The sequence below is a fragment of the Pipistrellus kuhlii genome, unplaced genomic scaffold (genome assembly GCF_014108245.1).
Source record: "Pipistrellus kuhlii isolate mPipKuh1 unplaced genomic scaffold, mPipKuh1.p scaffold_m20_p_16, whole genome shotgun sequence".
Classification (NCBI taxonomy): domain Eukaryota; kingdom Metazoa; phylum Chordata; class Mammalia; order Chiroptera; family Vespertilionidae; genus Pipistrellus; species Pipistrellus kuhlii.
Window position 1 is genome coordinate 11124500 of NW_023425471.1, and position 17096 is coordinate 11141595.

The 17096-nt window shown below is 34.6% G+C and overlaps 1 non-coding gene across 1 annotated transcript; it reads left to right on the forward strand.

Moving 5' to 3' along the window:
• The first annotated feature begins 485 nt into the window (after positions 1-485).
• On the forward strand, positions 486-592 carry LOC118720298. The gene has a single exon (XR_004988393.1). It is a non-coding gene; the product is annotated as a U6 spliceosomal RNA (small nuclear RNA).
• Positions 593-17096: the final 16504 nt, after the last annotated feature.

The window sequence follows — 17096 nt, forward strand, 5'->3', positions numbered from 1 at the left end:
ACATTTAAGTACTATAAACTACTTAAATAAAAATGGGAAAAATAATCTGTTGGTTGAACAAAATTGTTACTTTCAATAAGATTTTATCTACCTATGTTATTTAAATATTGTTGTATTTTGATTAGATGAAAAAGTTAATTCCCTGCAGAAAGGACATTGAGTATTCTTCCCTAATATACCGAGAGAGAAAAATTGATCTATGAGATAATTTGTCTCAATGAGATTTTCCACTTCATTGTATTGTGTTTTAAGTTATGTTACATTTTTAGTTGAGTTCTTTCAGTTGTCAAAGTTGTAACCTTTCTTTTCCAAGTGATCAGATGCTATATACTTGTCAAACATAAAATGATTATAAAAAAACTGAGGAATTAAAATGGAAAATGGGGCCCTTGCTGGATAGCTCTGTTGGTTAGAGTGTAGTCAGTATATACCATGGTTGCGGGTTTGATTCCCCAGTCAGAGCACATATAAGAATCAGCCAGTGAGTGCTTGCTTTGGCAGCACATATACTAAAATTGGAATAATACAAAGAAGATTAACATGGCCCCTGTGCAAGGATGACACACAAATTCGTGAAGTGTTCAATATTAAAAAAAAAAAGGAAAGAAAAAGAATTAACCAGTGAATGCATAAATAAGTAGAACAGCAAGTCTTTCTCTCTCTCTTCTTCATTCTCTCTAAAATAAATAAATAAAATAAAATAAATGGAGAGTGCTATTTCTAAGAGCATACAAAAATTTTGACAGAGTGGGTGTAGAAATCTGGTCTGCTATCTTCATGTGCACAAATTTAGTTCCTGGTTTCCTGTTTCTCTTAGTTAAACACTGTAGTTTTATCTCTTTCCTTTTATTTTCTTCTTTTACTAGGAACACTTTCAATTTTTAAAATGTTCTATTTAAATTAATATTTGTGATTTTTTGACAAATACAAATGTCTCACAATTGAGATTTCTCCTGGGTGCAGATTCAATGATATTGAGTCTACACAGTTGGTCATAAATTATATTATATAACATTTGGATGGCCAGATGAATTATTCAATTTTGAACTTTATATTTTATCCATATGGAAACCTAGTCAAATATATTCAGGGTCTTCCTTGCCATTCCTATAGTTTTCTATTATTAGGATAACATAACTTAGGAAAGTAACATGCCCCAGAAATTCTGCCTGTATGATTTCTCTGGAGACAATATCAGTTTTCTACTCTATACAGCCATTTAACAGATATATTTCACCCTTCTTTCCTCTCATTTTATCAGTTTGTATTCCTTCATTGTTTAACCATTTGATTGTGGTATGTCTGACATGTAAAATGCTGAACAGATTTAATATATACAACTCCTGAGTTTGAGGATAAATTTACCCACAAAACCATCATCACCATCAAGGCCATAGTCTTATCCATTATTTCTCAAACTTTCATTTAATATTCTTCTTCTTTTTTTATGGTAAGAACACTTAACAGAAGATTTAAATACAAGCTGATACTACCCTCTGAGTATCAGCTTGTATTTAAATGTACATAAATGACATGCCCTTTCTGAGAAATTCTCAGACAGATTTGAATATGGCTTTGCTCTTCAGATTCCTTCATTTCTTCTTCCGTCTTCCATTTCTTCCTTCCTACTTTCCATATTTACTTCCTTATTTTGTTCTTCCCTTGACAAAGATTCATTAAATGTCTACTATGAGCACTGGTCTTGGAATAAAAAGAAAAATAATGCATAGCCTTGGCCTTAAAGGCACTTTAGACTCTCAATGCTTTCTTCAATAGGTGTTTAACATTTACACAATAAAAGTCTCATGAAATCCAACTGGATTTGTTTAACAGATTATTTACTTTGGTTAAATTTTGAAAATTTACAGAATGATGTTCAAAGTCCTTCAAAGTTTTCCAAAAACATTTTTGTTAAGCCTCATCAGAAGGTATGTTTTCCCCATTGATTTTTAGAGAGAGTGGAAGGGAGGGAGAGAGACAAAGAGAGAAACATCAATGTGAGAGAGACACACCTATTGGTTGCCTCCTGCATGCGCCTCAACCTGGACTGGGGATTGAGCCTGCAATTAAGGTAAGTGCCCTTGACCAGAAATGAACCTAGGGTGGCCCCCCACCCCCCTTTCAGTCCACAGGCTGACTTTCTATTCACTAAGTCAAACCTGCTAGGGCCAAAGCATTTTTGAAAGAGTATATTGATATGCAATTATAAATAACTCTTATGTGAAGACCAGCTAGATAACAGAATGAATTAACTTTATTAGCTTGGTTTGATTTCTTTGTTATTATATTTCTTTTAAAGTGAGCTAAGTCTTAGAACTGTTCTTCAATTTAGATTTTCACAGCAAGAATTATCTTTGCCCTAGTCCTCATTTTTTGTTTGTTTGTTGGTTTGTTTGTTTTGTTTTTTCTTTTTTTTTCTTTTTTCCCCCTGCACTTCTGTCTTGCAATTACAATCTTACACTGTACTCTTTTTCTCCTCATTGTATGTCTTGCAAGGGATAAGTGAAAATCTGCCAATTAAATGTTCTATCTAAAAGAGTTCTTTTCTATTCATAGTCTAATATCTCTTTTTACTAATTATTTATATGTGAGGAAATTTGATGGTGTTAATTCTATGCTTATATTAAGATCTCCTAACATGTCAAAATGAATTTTTTTGTCTTCATCTTTGCTTTATTGAGGCAGAGTTTAGTGATGTTATCCAAGATCTGATTGGTTCATTTTATAAAGTCAAATTTATTTGTCTTTGCAAAATTTAGGTTGGCTGTCAGTTGGGCCTATTTGTCCCTTGGAAGTTTGAAATGGCAGCTGATTACTTTAATGGGTTTCTTAAGGGCTTTTTATTTCTGGGATGGCTGCTGGGCCATCATAATGGAAAGAGAACTACCATTTGGCAAGATGGTCACTGCATGAGGTTAGTAGAACTAGGTAACGTCCTAGTTCTACTTTGCTCTGAGCAACATTACAATCTGAATAGATTTTCACCCCTTTAAGATGTGTTCATTAAAACAAACAAACAAACAAACAACAACAACAACAAACATGCTTAATAGCTTCATTTGACCCAGGAAGGGCTATTTTGTTGTCAGACAATATAGTTCCAGGGCAGGTGGTCTTTGCTGGATCACAGCAGTGGTAGGTCTTCACACTGTCCTATCCCTCTACAGTTCAGAAACTGGAGATCTTCTCTTATCATGCTCAATTTAGCTGTGGAAGTGGAATTTCCTTTTACTTTAAGTTTTTTTTATTTATTTATTTATTAATTTTTAAAAAATAAAATCCGCACCCTCTTTCTGGTCTTTTGTATTTAACAACACGTATGACATTTGAAATACATCTATTTTATTTTATTTCTCTTGTACTGATCACTTTCAGATATCAAAATATTTCATCTTGTCTTAACTTCAGGATTTTCCATTTTCTTTGATTTTTTTAAATGTTTTAATAATACAATAGTTCCATGTTATCGGTAGTTTTGATTGTATGCAGTCAACTACAGCCTGAAAATATAAAATGTTAAATTCTAGAAATAAGCAATTAATACGTTTTAAATTGCCTACTGTTTTGGGTAGTGTGATGAAATCTCTTGCTGTCAGGCTCCATCCCGTGGGGGAAATGAATCATCCCTTTGTCCCACATCTCTGCTCTGTAGACGCTTCCAACCCGATAGCCACTTAGTAGGCCCTCAGTGATCAGATTCACTGTCACAGTATTGCTCATTGGGGATTAGGCCCACAACCCAGGCATGTGCCCTGACTGGCAATCGAACAGTGACCTCCTGGTTCATAGGTCAATGCTTAACCACTGAGCCATGCCAGCTGGGCTCTGTGAGCTTCTTAAAGTGTGCCTGTGACCAGTTGATAGAAAAGGGATTGACCACTAGGAGTCACTTTTTGTCAAAATGTATGGAATTTCTCTTTTTTGGCTCAGTATGATTACAATATATTTATTCAGGTGACAATAACTTGCAACAAATTACCTAATTTAACTAACTCAGCCCACAAACTGTTGTACTCTGTCTGTTATAGGCATCCAGTGCTTCATATTAAACATCTGATGGTCACCCATGCTTGTGTTCAAGTCACCTTTATTTTACTTCATAATGGATATTCATTTCACTTGTATTATAGTATACTATTATAATAGTCCTATTTTACTATTAGTTTTATTGTTAATGCATAAGAAAAAGCATGGTTATAGATACGGGTTCAGTACTATCTGTGGTTTCAGGCATCCACTTGAGTCTTAGAATGTATCTTCCCTGGATACATCTATATCCTGTCAGTGTTCTAGGTGATGTTAAGATGTTCGTTCAGCAATTTTAAGTATCCCAATAAAATAAAATATTGTAGGTCCAGCTCTAGCTGGTTTGGCTCAGTGGATAGAGCATTGGCTTATGGACCGAAGGGTCCTAGGTTCGATTCCAGTAAAGGATACATGCCTATGTTATGGGTTAGATCCCCAGTGGGGGGTGTGCAGGAGGCTGATGATCAATGTTGTTCTCTCATCAGTATTCCTGTCTCTCTCTCCTTGTCCCTTCCTTTCTGAAATGAATAAAAATATATTTTAAAATATTGTAGGTCCAATGACCAATAACCTAGATTATTTTTGCAAAGAAATTAATAGATACAAGAACATTATATCATTACAGGATAAAGTGGAGGTTATATTTAGAAATGATTTTTAGGAACCATTAACATCCTCATCAATTTCAAAAATAAAATACTACATGCACTATATATAATATAATATTTCACATCTCTCTTTTAATTAATAACAGCTTTATTTTATTTATTTTTAATTTTTAAAAAATATATATTTTATTGATTTTTTTTACAGAGAGGAAGAGAGAGGGATAGAGAGTTAGAAACATCGATGAGAGAGAATCATTGATCAGCTGCCTCTTGCCCCCCCTCCCCCCCCAATGGGGATGTGCCTGCAACCAAGGCACACGCCCTTGACCAGAATCAAACCTGGGACCTTTCAGTCTGCCGGGTGACACTCTATCCACTGAGCCAAACCGGTTTCGACAATAACAGCTTTATTTTAAAATTAATGATAGAAAATAAAAAGTAAATGTCTAGAAAAGCAGCAACATAGAAAATAAAACTCACTTAAAATATGTAGAAGAGTAAAAAGAAATTAAAACCTCATTCAAATAAATTTTCAGCATGAAGATAATTATTCAAAATCAAATTTTAACTGTCTTATTTTAATGACATTAATTTTTAAATAATTATACATGCTCAAAATCAAAGTAAAATTACAAAAAGAAATGAAATTTCATCCAGAATACAAAGAAAAATTAAAATTTTCTTAATCTACAGAATAAACTATAATTAACTTCTTTTTCATTCCAAGTATCTCCTTATTAATAGATATCGAGAGAATACCTGGACGTATAGAAAAATGATTAAAAATAAGATTAAACAAAATCAATCATTCAATTAAATTTTATTTAAATTCAGTAGGACAAAAAGAGGTAAAGAAAAATGGTACTTGCTAATCTTCATTCCTCAGAGGTAAGGACTTTACCCCCAAACTTTATTGAGATATAATTGACATATGACATTGAATAAGTTCAAGATGTGCATCATGTTACTTTGATATACTTATATATCGCAAAATGACTACCACCATAGTATTAACTAACATCTCTACCACATCACATAATTACCTTTTCATTTTTTATGGCAAACATATTAAAGATTTAGTCTTATCAACTTTCAAGAACATAATATAGTACTTGAATTATAATAACCCTGCTGTATATTAGCTCCTCAAAAATTACTCATCTCATAACTATAAATTTGTAACCTTTGACTAATATTTTCCCATTTTCCAACCCCTGTCCCCTGCCCCAACCATCATTGTATTTTTTGTTTCTATGAGTTTGGCTTTTAAAAATTTGAGGTATAAATGAGGTAGCATTATATTAGATTCAAGTGTACAATGTAATGATTGAATTTGGATTTTTTAGATTCCATATATAAGTGAGATCACACAGTATTCATCTTTCTCTGTCTGACTTATTTCACATAGCATAATGGCCTCAAGGTCCATCTGTGTGGTCTCAAACCAGAGGTAATGACTGGTTGTTTTTTTTTTTTGTACTTTAAGATATTCCTTACTAACTCTAAAGAATACAGTTGCTTATCTCTTTTTTTGTGATTTATAATTGTTAAGCAACTTATGAAATTTCTAAGTTATGACAGAGGAGGACATGCTTCTTTATGCCATATATTTCTCTCCCTCCTCTTCTATATTTGGGTTAGTTAATAATATTTTAATTGTCTCTACTACTTTAATAATCTACATAAGCACATGTTTCTTTTTCAGCTTTAGAAAGTACTTTTTATTCCCTACCACATAAAACAGGGAACTTAGACCCTCTAGTTCCCTCCAGCTTAATATCCCTCTTGCACCTTTCACTTTTTTCTAGTTATAATATCACTTTTACACTGTCAAGGTAGATAACATAAGCATTTTTTTTTATCCTCAAGCAAATATATTTTTCCATTGACTTTTAGAGAGAGTGGAAAAGAGAGGAAAAGACAGAAAAACATCAATGTGAGAGAAACACATCAATTTGTAAGAGGTCTGACCAGTGCCCTGAGCAACCAAGGTGCATGCCCTTGACTGGAATCAAGCCTTTATCCACTGAGCCAAACTGGTTAGGGCAGGATTAGCATCTTTATATGTTTAGTAACCATTTGAATTTCTTTTTCTATGAACTGCCTGTTCATATCTTCTGCTTACTTTTCTTAATAGGCCATTATTATTTTTGTTGTTGTTGTTGATTGTAGGATCACTGTATGTATAGGGAAGATGTAAGTGAATGGGCATCATGGAGCCTTTGTCAGTAGTGAATAAGAAGCAAACATAATTATTGCCTTAGTGAAGGTCAGCCCTTTTCAAGCATACAGCCATTTTTAAAAATTGAAGATATTTTCTACTGTAGTTGGAGTATAAAATTTTATCTTTGAACAGGCACAAATTTGGGGAGCAGAGGGTGTACGTTTCTATATAGAACTTGTCCAAGGTAAGAGGAATAGGCCTCACCTTTAATTCTGTTTCACCTTAAATTGTGTTTAATAAAAGGAAGATCTTTGATGTTCCCTCTTTATTTTTGGAAAAAGAAAAGAGAAACCTAAGATTTTCACTTTGTGTTAAGATGAGTATTAGGCTATTTTGGAAATGGAAGTAAAATGACTTTAAATATTGAAAAGATTGATAATTTCTCAAAATTAAGAAAATAATGTCCTTTAAGGTCTAACAAGTCAGAGGTGCTGAATAATCTTGAGTAGAATATAGAATTGGTAAATTTCAGTGTGTTGAAAGCTCCAACAGTTATAATTTTAGGCATGATATTTTCCAAGTCATTTACTTTACAATATAAATTAATGTTATTTGAAAAAAAATTATATATATATATATATATATATCCCCACATATATATTATTATTATTTTAAGGAGAGATGAAAGGATAGGGAGAGAGAGACCTCTTTGAACCATCTGGCAACTTGGTATGTGCCCTGACCAGGAATTGACCCAAGATCTTTTGGTGTATAAGGCAAGGCTCCAACCAACTGAGCAATACTGGGCAGAGCTAAATAAATATTTAATGATATAAAATGAATCAAGGGGGAAAAGAGTGATACTAAAGAGCAGAATCATTTAAAAGTCAGTATGTCCTCAGAATTCCTTTATCTTTAATCTGGTTCATTATCTTAATTTATTTATATACAACATTCAGTTTTATTAGGTAAATTATTTCTTTATGATGTATATTTTACAAATAGGCAATTTTATTTAATTTGCAATGATTATATCTTTCATCAGTAATATAGGACTTTTGAGAACTATATGCGCTAATGAAAGTGTAAGAAAATGGTGAGTGGAGTTCTAAATACAATGTATTGCTACTGTCTATTGGCAGAATGGAGACATTGACACCAGTAAGTGCTTCCAGTTTATATAAAATACTAGAGGCCTGGTGCACGAATTCGTGCATGGGAGGGAAGAGGGGAAGGGGCCTTGGGAGGTTGGCCAGCCAGGGGGAGGGGCTGCGGGAGGTTGGCTGTCTGTGGGAAGTTGACTGTGGGAGCGCACTGACCACCGGAGGCAGCTCCTACTTTCAGTGTCTGCCCCCCTGTGGTCAGTGCGCATCATAGCGATTGGTCATTTCAGTTGTTTGGTCTTAACAGTTGCTTAGGTTTTTATACATATGGATTAGTGAATTCATAGAAATAAGGAAATATTATGTGTGTGTGTGTGTGTGTGTGTGTGTAGTTAATATGATGAAAATAAAATAATCTATTTTTTTCTGCTTGATACATAATTTATTTGGTTCACATAAAGATAGCAGTCAAACTTGTTATTTCTATCCTACAGAATATTGATAGAATTTCTACTGAGTCAAACAATCTAATTTTGATCAAGTGACTTCATTAAAAGCTTACCCTACAAATTAATAGATGTGGAAGAATGCAGACACTGAAGTTAATATAAAAGTAATTGCCATGGGAGTTATAGGTATTATAAATCTCGGCCTGAGAATAACTAGGTTGTAGAAGAGATACGATTTTAAAAATATACTATACATTTTCTATCTTAGATTTTTAAATGTTTTCTGATGAATTGCAAATCACCATGGAGAAAATTCAAGGAAGGAGAGATCTAACAATTGAATTTTGAAATTAGTGATAAAGATGATTATATCATTGCAATCTTATTTAATTTATCATCATTCAATGTCTTCATATTCTATTTACTTTGACAAAACACCCCTTTCTTATTGCTTCATTAAGGGAAACAAATTGGCCATTGATTTGTTTCTTACATAAGGTAAGCAGTAAAATGTTTATGGAGTATTAAAATCTCAAATGTAATTTCTCAGGTTGCAGATTTTATGCCTTTTCCCCCGTGTATTTGAGAGTTCAAATAGACATAGAAAAAAACCCCAGAGCATAGTGGTATATGCAGTAACTTAGCCTCACCTAGGTATACTTTAGATTTCTTTAAAAAGATGTTCTGCCCTACTTGGCTTTGGTGAGTGAATAGAGTGTCAGCCTATGTACTGAAAGGTCCTGGATTCAATGCTGGTCATGGGAACATGCCCAAGTTGCAGGCTTGTTCCCAGGGTGGGGGCGGGGGGAGGGCATGCAGGTGGCAGCTGATCAATGATTCTCTCATCATTGATGTTTCTATCTCTCCCTCTCTCTCTGAAATATATATTTTAAATAGTCACAAAATTTGCCTGGCCGGTGCCTCTCGGGGACTGAGTATCCACCCATTGAATCTTGAGGTCATGGCTCAATTCCTGGCCAGGACACATGTCAGGGTTGCAGGCTTGATCCCGAGTAGAGGGCATCACCTGGCCAGTCAGCCTGTGCATTGAAGGCTCTGTGCATAGAAGTGTCTCAGGTTTGATTTTAGGTCAAGGGCAATTACCTGGGTTGCATGTTGGATCCCCAGTCCAGGATGGGGCCCATGCAGGAGGCAACTCTCTCTCTCTCTCTCTCTCTCTCTCTCTCTCTCTCTCTCTCTCTCCACTCTCTCTAAAAATCAATCGTAAAAATATCCTTGGGTGAGGATGAAAAAAAAAAAGATGAAGAAAATATAGATTTCAAATATGCACTGAAAGCCATAAACCAATTTTGTGGTTTTTGATTCTGTGATTGCATTCTACTCTGTGTTGTATATTTCCAAGGATTCCCAAGACAAGAATTACTCTGCTACTCTGTGGTTTGTTACCTTGTCTTTGCTTAAATTAGAAACGATGCCACCATATTTTAAAAAAACATATTGCTGACTTAGGAAAGGACTTTTATGGCTTCTGACATTGCTGTTTCACCATGTGTCATAGCTTGTTTCTCATTCTGCCATGAAGCTTATTTATTTGTAATTTTCTTATCCTCATTACTAAATTGTAAATTCATTTAAGGAAGGTACATGCTTTTAATCATGTTTTATCACCTGCCAAGGATGGCACACTGGTTTGCCTATAATAGATGCTCAAGTAGGATTTCCTTGACTTGCATTGTTCCAGACACATTAAGCTGGCTGATGGTATTGTGGAGATATTTCCTTGCTGGCTCATAATTTTTGTTACAGTTCTAATCATCAACACATTTGTCATGGTGTGGTATACAAATCACAGCCATTCATTATTATTTATGAAAGAGACCATTTCATAGTTTTGCATTTTATGAACTTTTTATTTCTTCCCTGTCTTATTCTGAGATGTGAAGAAGTGAAATACATGCAAAAATATAAAGCAATGCAGATTCTGGAAGCGTATACTGTATTTTTTTTTCTTTACAAATTAAGGTGTTTTTTTGTTTTTGTTTTTGTTTTCTTAACAACTATGCTTTGTCATCACTGTTCCAACATGCTCAGGAGATGGTTAACATTTTTAGTAATATTTTAAAATTAATTTACATACATTGCTATTTCAGACATAATGCTATTGCACACTTTGTAGACTACAGTATAGTGTAAAACAGAAAAATTTGTGTGACTCACTTTATTGCAATATTCACTTTATTGCAGTGGTCTGGAACCAAACCTCACCATCTGTGAGGTAGGCCTACAACATGAGTAGGCTAAGGAATTTTTATATTCAAAAATTGTATAGTTCATTTCAAAGTTAAACACAGCCTACTGATTTCATTCATTTTTTCAGTTATTCGCTTATTTAATATAGACCTTAAAATATAATATAATGGGAAAGGCAAATAAACTGCTGTGAGTTACTTATTTGTAAACTGATACATTTTTATTTTATTTTAAAAAAATATTTATTTATTTATTTCAGAGAGAAAGGGAAAGGGAGAGAGATATAGAAATATCAGTGATGAGAAAGAATCATGGATTGGTTGCCTCATTCACACCCATTACTAGGAATCGAGCCCTAAACCCAGGCATATGCCCTGACAGGGAATTGAATCATGACCTTGTTTAAAGATCGACTCTCAAACACTGAGCTATGCTGGCTAGACTGAAAATTGACAAAATTTTAAATGAAGGTTATTAATAGGAATATATGATGTATACCAAGTTGGGAGGACTGTTTCTTACCCTGGCTATCAAAGGCCTACCTTAGGAGTTATTCTAACCAAGAATGAGAGGATGAAAAGATCCAGGTGGATTGGGCATGCAGAATTGTCTAATTGAAGGGAAGTTCATGTTCAAAGCCCATAGAAAAGAGTCTGTTATTAAGCTAAAAAGAGACCAAATGCTGCTTAAAAGTTTTAATTATATGTATGCAATAACTGAATGACAATTCTTGGTACAAAAGGAAGAGGAACTATAATTTCTTTTTAAAAATATATTTTATTGATTTCAGAGAGGAAAGGAGAAGGAGAGAGAGATAGAAACATCTATGATGAGAAAGAATCATTGATTGACTGCCTTTTGCACGCCCCCCCCCCCCCCCCAATCCAGGAATGTGCCCTTGACTGGAATTGAACCCGGGACCTTTTACTCCATAGGCACATGCTCTATTCACTGAGCCAAACCAGCTAGGATAGAACTATAATTTCTTGATCATCTTTTTGTGTCAGACTTCTTTCCAGATGCTTTATGTTTCCAAATGAATGTATCATGAATACCTCATGCTCTGGAGTGTTATCATTGTTGTACTATTCTATATGCTTCTTTTGAAATTTCTTATATGGGTGAATAACAACTACCATTTTTCAGTTGTCCAGGTCCCAAACCCATAACTCCTTCTAGATCTCCCCATATCTCATACCCAGTTTGAACATGTATTTATTCTCTTTGCTCTGCAAGTAAATTCTTGATCTATTAACTTTGTCTCCACCCCTACTGCCACAACTCTCACTAGATCCTGCCCATTGTAAGATCTCTCTTTGATGTTCTCTCTTAATTTTACCCTTCTTCAGCCTATTCTCCAAAATATCGGGATCATGATCTTTCTAGAACAAACACAACATCCACTTTTTGTTCAAAATATGTCATTGGCTTCTCATCACCTTTAGGAGGAAAAAACAACAAAATTTCTTAGCATGACAAACCTGTCTTTTCATTCTCTGTCTGCCTACCTGGCTAACTTAATTTTCTATAATTGCTTGTTAGTATCCTCTTGCTACAAACCTCCTGCCTAGGAGTACTCTTATCTCTTCATGCCATTACGCCATTATTCTTTCTGTCACCCTTATGTTACTATTTCTAATAAGTGCATATTTGAATCATTAAAGTCTCAGCCCAAGGTTATATTCCTTGTGAGGAATTCCTTGATTCTAGACTTCCTTCCTCTCTCCTCCCACTGGATCGAACCTGGGACCTTTCAATCCACAGGCCAGCACTCTGTCCACTGAACCAAACCAGCTAGGGCTTCTATAAGTCTGCATTTTTTTAAATACAGGGTCTTCCTTTTAACTTCATCTTCTCAGACCTTATGCCATACCTGAAATATAGTAAATGTCTTGTAACTCTTTGTTTGACATGATTGGTCTAGCCTGATTAAATATCTCTCAGTCTCCTTAGTAACTCCTCTCTATTTTGCTAATGATAATCCAAGGCTCAGAGGAGTTAAATTATTACTAAAGTGCTAGAATTAGCATTTGGTTTTAGAACTCTTTAATTTTAGAGTAATTGCTTTCTTCTTATAGAGTCTATTCTCCTATTGGTTGACTACACTTTTACTTAACTAAGATATCCCTGTAGTCATTATTGAGCTTAGCTTCAGGAGTTTCTGCAACTTTGCCTGACCAAATTTATCAGGCAAATCACGATGGAAACTGTGGAATCGATAAGCTCATTCTCTTTCACCTCTTCAACCCTTTCCACATAGTCTTATTAGCTCTGCCAGATTCTAGGAACATGTTACCACTCCTGGATCCTAGGAGGACTCTGGGTGGAAAAAACAACATCTTTTTAGCTAGCCATATCTTTTGCCCTAGTCCGTTATTTTTGAAAAAGCAGAGCTATGGTGAAGTGGATGCAGAAAATAGAGATATTAAATAAATATTAACAAATGTTATGGAGATATTTGCACTGAGCAATTTACAATGTAGTGTTTTCTCTTCCTTATACTTAAGTTTTTTTTTCCTAGAGTATTTTGTTATCACTTCAGTGGAAACATAATATTTTGTGAGATGCAGTTTTAGGAGTTTCTTAATATGAATAATACTACTTATATCTCAACTGAAGTAGATACTGAGGTCTTTTTTTGGTTTTTCCACCAGTGTCATTAAGTAATGTGTGCAGTCTTTTTAAAAATATATATTTTTATTGATTTTAGAGGGGAAGAGAGAGGGATTGAGAGATAGAAACATCAATGTTGAGAGATAATCATTGAGTAACTGTCTCCTGCATGCCCCCTGCTGGGGATCGAGCCTGCAATGGGGCATGTGCCCTTGACCAGAATCAAATCCCTGACTCTGTCCATAAGCTGATGCTCTATCCAATGAGAAAAACCAGCTCGGGTAATGCATGCAGTCTTGCCAAACATCAAACATCTAAGAAAAGTACTTGGTTCCCTCATTGAGAGGTAAGAATGAATTAATGATGGCATAAATCAGCTAACTGTTCTTTCAAATAGAATATAAGACTCACAAGCCCTATGCTGTCTGAGAATTGAGAGCCTAGTGATTTATCTGCAATATTGCAAAGAGAAGGACCATTAAAAGAACTAATATTGCTATTGGCTGTGAAAAAGTACAACTATACAAAATCTGTCTAGTAAAGCTGCTACATGGCAGTTATAAAGATATATATATATATATATATGCCTAATCAGCGTGGCTCAGTGGTTTAGTGTTGACCTATGAACTGAGAGGTCACTGCTCAAATCCTAGAGTCAGGACAGATGTCTTGGTTGCAGGCTCAATCCCCAGTGTGAGGTATGCAGGAGGCAGCCAATCAATTATTCTCTCTCATCATTGATGTTTCTATCTATCTCTTCCTCTCCCTTCTTCTTTGAAATAAATAATAAATATATTTAAGAAAAATGTATATACACACATATATTATAGCTTCCTTGTTAATATGCTACTGCTCTGTCTGCCCTTAACCTTATTACTATACAGTGTCTCTCAGGGGTAAAGTTTTCAAGTTGTTTGATATATAAGAAACAAACAGAATTGACTGGTATTAAGTAGAAAAGAAGCACAAAAGGCTTTAAGTAAGAAGTCTGGTTGTGCCAAAATGAGAAAGGTGACACTAAAACCCACACACAAACACACACGCACAGACGCACACTTGAGGGAGGTGCACAGTAAGTTGTAGAAGGCTTGAAGGGAAATGGACTTAACTCATTTTACTAGAACCACTCAGGTCGTAAGGATTCCTAGCAATCTCAAATTCTTTCCCGATTCTGACCAGTCACTGTTGTTTTTTGATCCCTATCAGAAAAATACCCCTTCTCTGTAACACAACACCTACAAATTTAATATGTAGGATCTATTTTGGAAATGGAACTTCAGGCAACATTTACTTCAGAAGTACTGTTTTTATACTTCAATAAAAAATCATAAATATAATCAAATTATAGATAATCTAGACATTTCTAAACCTACAGTTTTATGATTCAAGAAATAACAGAATTAGCTATAGTTTTGGAATACCTATAGGAAAAGACTCCTAAAGACAGCTTATTTCATATCTAGTAAAGTATGTAAGCAGTATCATCTGAAGGGTATTTAAACCCCTATTTCAATAATTTAAATATAATTCTGTTTCAGTATTTCACTAGACAATGATTTGAAGCATGATGTTATTGATTTAATTCAACAAATATTTATTGAACAACTATAGTGTTTAATGATCTGGAAAGTTTGACCTATTAATGTTCTCCAAATCATTACCATTAACTAAAATAGTAAATGTGAACATTAGAACCTCATAGGTAGCTTTTAAAAAAATTCTCACTTCCCAATTGAATGTATCAAGAATCCTTGCTATGGAACCTAGGCATCAGAAATTTTTTAAGTCCCTTATATGATTCCAAGAATTGAAAAGTACTTCTCTTTCACTTACAGTTTCTGCATGATACCTCACTTGGGAATTTGACATTTATTGTGCATTGGTGTCTTGGTTTAATATTTTGTTATATAAGGTATCTAAGTTAGATTTTTTTTTTATCTAATCTCTCTGAGATAAGGAGAATGAAAAGCAGAAAAAAACATATTCCAAAAGTTTACAGGCTGAATTTAAAATATGTATTAGATTGAGTTTAACTGTTATTTGTTTGAAGTTTGAATTTGCTGCCCCAGATTCTGAGAAATATATGAAGAATGAAAATAGTGTTAGAGGCAGAATTAGAATTTGAAACCATCATTTTTACAGTGTGACATTATGGTACATGAAAATGAATTAAGAAACTTATTTACTTTATACATTTACCAATGTTTGACAATTGGATCAATCAGAAAAATAAAACAAAGCTATGAGAGCAAAGAAATGGAGATATAGGTAAACTTAATGGAATTGAAATGGGAAGTTTAAAAAACTCAGAAAGAAATGTTTAAGAAATAATAAATATATGCTAAGGAACACTGTATCCTCACCAATTTGTGGCTGTCTGTTTAGAGCTTGCACTTCATGTGAGCAATGGGTGTACTCACGTCATGGTAGTTAAGATTTCAAGACTTCTAGGAAATAGAATGATTTAAGATTTCAAGACTTCCTAGGAAATAGTACTCTGATGGTGCACTGATTTGTTTCTTATACCAGTGCTCATCAATGAATCCAGATTTGCTAGTATACTGTCTAAAAGCGTAAACCTTGGAATATCTTAGTAAAATTTAGGGTAAGTCCTACAAATAGTTTATTTATATAAAGAGTATATATGTTCATGATAGAGGGTCTAAAGAATCTTTTCTTTCCCTTATGTTTCTTTCCCTTATGTCTATGAATAATTAATTATTATCCAAGATGAATAATAAGCAATAAGTTGAATTCCTTATTGTTTTCAGTTGGCCTGATTAAACCTCAGCAGGAGGAAAAATGAAGCATGGGAGTCAGAATCTGGGCTAGGAACCTTGGCTATTTTTCTTTGCTCTTTACCATGTGAACTGTAAATGTAATGTTTGGAACAGCCCTAGAACATTCAAGTAATGTGACTTCCCTCTCAGTATCATAATAACCAAGTCATATTTTAAAAATAATGTTTTTCCAAGAAAATATTACTTTGAGAAGTTGTAGGAGAAGTCTGTGTGCTATTCTACCCCTCATTTACATTCTAGCAAACATACTTTGAGTTCTTCTAATGTTCCACAATCCTTTATGCCTCAGGCTTTTGCACATCTTCCCACCCAAAACACTCCTCTCCATCTCACTCCCCTTTCTCACTTTAAAGGCCTCTCACAGACTGTCAAACCTCAGAGAGAATGTAGGGGAGGGTGAGTGGGTGGGAAGAGATTAACCAATGAACTTGTATGCATAGATGCATAACCCATGGACACAGACAATGGGGAGGTGAAGGCCTGGGGTAGGGGGTGGGGGCAGACTGGGAGAGGTCAATGGGGGGAAAAGGGTCATATGTAATACTTTCAACAATGAAGATTTTTTTTTAAATATATATTTTATTGATTTTGTACAGAGAGGAAGGGAGAGAAATAGAGAGTTAGAAACATCGATGAGAGAGAGTCATCGATTAGCTGCCTCCTGCACACCCCCCACCGGGGATATGCCCGCAACCAAGGCACATGCCCCTGACCGGAATCGAACCAGGGACCCTTCAGTCCCCAAGCCGACGCTCTATCCATTGAGCCAAACCGGTCCAGACAACAATGAAGATTTTTTTCAAAAGGAACAACTTTTCTTCTTTCATCTTATAGGATAAAGTCACTTCTTCGGAAAAGCATCCTTTGGGGACGTAAAGTCCAGCATAGGGACTATACTAGTAGTCAGTAATAGTGTATTAACTATGTATGGTACCAGCTGGGTACAGAACTTATCAAGGGGTCATTTTGTAAGTTACATACATGTCTAACCACTGTGCTGTATACCTGACACTAATATAATATTGAACGTCATCTGTAATTTTAAAATTAAAAAAAATGAAAAAATAAAACAAAGAAAGAAAGCTTTCTTTGATCCCCAGAGTGGGTTTATTTCCACTGTA